This window comes from Aphanomyces astaci, assembly GCF_000520075.1.
Source record: "Aphanomyces astaci strain APO3 unplaced genomic scaffold supercont1.185, whole genome shotgun sequence".
Taxonomy (NCBI): domain Eukaryota; phylum Oomycota; class Saprolegniomycetes; order Saprolegniales; family Verrucalvaceae; genus Aphanomyces; species Aphanomyces astaci.
In genome coordinates, this window is record NW_009798448.1 from 34,166 (window position 1) to 39,308 (window position 5,143).

Below are 5,143 nucleotides of genomic sequence, written 5' to 3' on the forward strand. Positions count from 1 at the left end.
GAAATGGGGACAAAAACACCCGGATGCATACTTCGATGGTACCAGTATTGTAACAGGTTTTGGGGATAGGGACATCGATACCCGTATGTTTGGGCGAAAAGGCTCCCAAGAAAATGAAGGATGCAACTCCTCCGCCAAATCTCAGTATTATCTAAAACAGAATAGCCCACAGGATCCATCAGAGTCTGCTGCATGCTGTGGGCATGATCGCATTCCAATACGTGGAGTATTGCATGAGGAGTAGCTTCCTTCATTTTGCAAGTAGCATATATTTTATGAGTTTCATCTCTTCAACACCAAGTAACCAAAAACGAAGTTCGACTGTATTCTTTTACAGAATGCAATAATAACTTGATCTGGAAATGGCAAGTTGGACTACAGTGGTACTTCGAATATGGCTATGGATACCGATATGATTGGCTTATTTAGACCAATCCTTAGTTTGGCCCAAACGTTCGCAGATATGATTGGATAGATTTGCAGAAATTCGGTAGTATAAGAAAGGCCCAACGGCCATGGCGTTCACTGCACTCGCAGTATTTTTATTGTCATTGAGAATAGTATTTGGACGATTTTAATTCAAAGGTGCAATCAAAGCAATAGGAAATCTCAGCGGCATTTCAATACAAACCACAAGTAAGATAGACTTGAAATTTGGAGCTAATTTGTTTCAAACTAACATGAAGTACTTCCCCAAAATTTTATCAAAATTGGAGTAGTATTGATGAAGTTACGAAAATTCGGGAGCCTTTTCACCCAAACGTACGATATAGGGCCGTTGGAGATGCTCTAATACTGTATTAGTACCTTATACTGTACTGTAGTGTCAAAGCTTGTCCTTTACAGTACAGTACTGTTCTGTACTACTAGTACTACGTAGTAGTAATCATTAACTGTAAGATGCAGTATCAAATCTGGTCCTTCTAATACTCCTTCTAGTACTAGACAAAGTACTGGCATCATGCTCTCATTGGATGTACCAGTCCTTCATTTGAATGCAAGGTTAAGTGAAAATTTCACCATTCTGTACAACCATGTGGAGTACGTACTTCACTTGATTAATTGATTAGCATATATTACGTCGTACAATCTACTGTACGTGTACAGTACTATGTACTGTACTCTACAGGATATCAGTCAAATCAGTCTATTGTTGATTAATTATATTCCCCACACTTGCATTTGAACTGTGATTACTAACTATGGTCATAAATAGTGCATTGAATATCTTGAGATAGCTTAGAGTGGTCGAAAGCATCCACGACCCTTTTTGTGCTTGTATTTGAAATTCTTAGAAAATATATATGAAATTCAGTAGGCATTCGTAGTTTTCCTCAGTGTACCATTAAAATACCTTGATTCACATTACTTTCGAGTAATGGTCGAAATACCTTGCAAATGTCGCATGAAAAACTCGCATAACATTATATATTGTAAGCTTGAGTTGCAACGGTTACATAATTATTTAAAATAGTCAAATCAAATACAGAACTTAAGTGTAAAATAATGCTTCATTAAAATTAGAACTGTAAGAACATATTAATATTTTTAATAAAATAGAAAGGGTCGTGGATGGTCTCGACCACTGTTAATATGACGCATTTTGACGGTTACGTTGAACTTGAGTAAAGTATGCATTGATTATTTTAACGCATTCGGCGGTTACCTTGACTTGATTAAGGTATGCGTGCGCAGATTGTATACCGCTTACGCTTTGGGCGCAGTCTCCTCTAGTGTTCATCATACCCTTCTAGTAACGTTATTTATACTATTAATACGTATTCGTCGAAGAGACCAGCATTCGTCCTTTCGTGTCGAATCGGATGTTGTGTCCACTGATCTCCTTCGTGAATGCCGTGTTCAACGTAGTATCCATGGCTTGAAATTTGGAGATGGTGGCAAGATCCAAGTTGAATAAGTTGTCAATCTTGAATTCCAGGCCTGCTGCCCACACATCGCTGTCCAAATCAGCGCCATCCGTTGGTAGTCTCGATAGGGCATCGGCTACCACATTTTTGTCGCCGTCGATGTGTACCACCATGGGTGCAAATTCCTCGATTTTTAGGCGCCAGCGTAACATGGTGGTGTCGGTAAAGTGGTCGTGAACGAAGTTGAGGTGGTCGGTGTAGATGGTGATTACGCGGCCAAGCAGGATGGTTCGGAACTCGCGTAGCACTTCCAACGTGGCTAACAATTCGAGTTTGTTGGCAGCGTAGTTCTGCTGCGTTGTAGATAGTTTTTTTAAACCAAAAAGCGAGGGGCGCGCCATGTTGAGATATGACTGTTGAGATATGACTGCTCCAAGTTGGTACTTGGAGGCGTCGGTGTGGATGTCGAACGGCAGTGCGAAGTCGGGGTACGCTAACATCGTAGATTGAGCCACCATGTTTTTTACTGCGTCGAAAGCCAGTTGGGCATCTGGTGTCCACTTGAACGCGACTTTGTCGGACGTTAGTTTGGTCAAGGGCGCACACAAATGAGCACGTTTGGGCCATAGGTCACGGTAGTAATTCACCATTCCGATGAATCGCCGCAATTCCTTGCGGGATTTGGGAGGTAGGATCTTAACGATTGCCTCGACCTTGTTGGATTGGGGGCAAACGCCGTCTTTGGTGAGGACAAACCCCAAGTACTCAATGGTTTCGGCACAGAATTTGGATTTCCGTGCATGGGCGACTATCCCGAATTTGATCAGTCGTTGGAACACGATGCGGAGGTGGTCCATGTGCTCAGCAAATGAACTTGATACTACTAGTAGGTCGTCGAGATAGCACTTGACAAAGGACAGGTCTCCCACCACGAGGTTCATGGCATACTGGAATTCGTCAGGGGCGCACACAATGCCCATTGGTAGGCGCAGGTACACGTACTTTCCAAAGGGGAGTACAATAGCTGTGCACGATTGGCTGGAGCGACTCAACACCCGTGCGTAAAATCCCATGATGAGGTCGATTGCCGACTTCACCACCGGGCGCGTTAAGGACCGTAGAAGATCGGGGATCTTTGGCAGGGGGTAGGGGTGTCGAGTAATTGCTCGATTTAGCTGTCGAAAGTCGGAGACCAATCTCACTGTTCCGTCTTTTTTTGGAATGATGAAGGTTGGGGATGCCCATGGAGATTTGCCATCTGGTGCTAATACCCCCACTTCCACTAAACGATTGATTTCGCGTTTTGTGGCATCCAGGTACTTCGTGGGTATGGGGTATGGTCGCGTGGCGTACGGCTTTGTCCCGTGTTGGATGGGGATTTCAAAGGGTTCCAAGTCGAAGTTGCCAAGCTTGCCTGTGAATGCGTCAGCATGATCGTTGAGTACTTGTAGGAGTTGTAGCTTCTCCTCCTTTCCGAGATGCGCTGGAATCATCTCCTCGAATGTTGGCATGGCATAGTCGGCGTCCTTGATGGTTCGATCGTGCGCCATGCAGTGTGTGTCGTCGGACATCGGTTTGACAGCGCCGTCCCACGTGATGGTGCGGTCCTTGAAGTTCAACACCATTTCTTGGCATGCCAGGAAATCGAGACCCAAGATGATGGGGAAAACCAAGCGGGCAACGACTTTGCACACTTGTGAAACCGTCCGTCCGGAAGCAAAATCCGGTAATCGTAGTGGTATGCCCACTGTTCCGAGGGTTGTGCCAATCGACCCATCGATTTTTGAATACTTCGTGGGCTGGGCATGGTAGTGTGGTACCAAGGAGGCTTGGATAGATGACGTTGTGGATCCCGAGTCTAGTAATCCAGTGACCACTTGAGATTTCTCGTTCATTAGCACCACCACCTGAACCTCCATGGTAATTCGGGGCCCGTGCTTGTCGAGTGAATGGTGGTCGTCGTCTAACGCCATGGCATAGGTGTCTTCTTCGGAGGAGTCTCCTGAGGGAATCACTGCTGATTGCGACATTGTCTTGATTTGTCGTTGCAGGTTTCGCACTTCTGTCATCAAGGCTGCCACGTCCTTCTTGGGCCCGTTGCGCGCCTTCTTCAAGCCTTGACGTGATTGGTCCTTTGACGATGCTTGATTGGGGGCATTTTTTGGGTTGTCACGGCGACCGCACTCAGTTGACGTATGGTTGTCGGCCTTGTAGTTGTGCGCGGTGCAGTAGGTGCATCGGCTTGACGGGGAAGGGGCGCGAGCAGGTTTCGACTCACGCTGGCCAGGTCGCTCCTTCTGGTCTTGTGCTCTGCTCTTTGAGTCGTAGGGCGGCTTTGTTGCGGGCTTCTTCGGCTCGTTGAGTCGTTTGATGAAGTCGAAGTCGTTCTCGATCGCAATAAACGCCGCTTCGACATCTTCGATTGAATCGAAGTTGTGTAAACCGTATTTCTTTCGAAATTCGATTTGAAATTCATTTGGCATCGCGGTCTTGAAAATTTGGACTTGATCCGACAATGCGATTGGCTGTTGCTCCAGACTCTGGAGAATAGCGATCTTTCGGCGCCACTGGCTGAACTCGGCGGCATAAGCCGATACCGTTTGACTCGCCCGTTTCCGTAGTTGGCGTAGTTTATCCAGTAGGATCTCGCGCGTACCCAAAGGACATTGTAGTTCGGTGAGGAACGCCAGGCCCAGTTGAACCCGTTGGCTGTATGGCAGATTGGCATTCTCAGGGCTGTTGGTCACTGCTTGGTACTTGTCCAGGTCGTATCCCTTCAGCAGCAACTGGACGTCGTCGTGGAGAGCTTCCATAGCGTTTTCGTCATTGAAGTCGTACTGCATCCAACGGATGTAGTCGAACAGGCGTAATCCAAAGTCGAGCCACGCCACCCACCCCGATCCAGTGTACCCCTTCATGGTCTTACGCGCCTTGCCGCCGTTGGTGCGGGTGCGGGTGAATGTGACTTCTTCCTCCTTCTTCGACATCGTGTTGCGGTCTTCAAATCGAGCCGCCGTGTTGTAGGATTCGTTACTCCGTTTGATATATCAAATTGTCACGTCTCCCGGGTTGAGATGTGATGATCGATGAGTGAAATGAAAAGTGATTGATTGATGATTAAGAGATGAAGAGGATCGTAGTTCCTGTGTGGAAGAATCTAGAACGGATGTGCGGGCCAGGGGCAAGCTGGGTGGAATCACTGGCAAGCATCCGTAGAACATGAAAATGGTGGGCAAGCCCATGTGCCGTGCATTGGATGTTTCCAGAACACGACA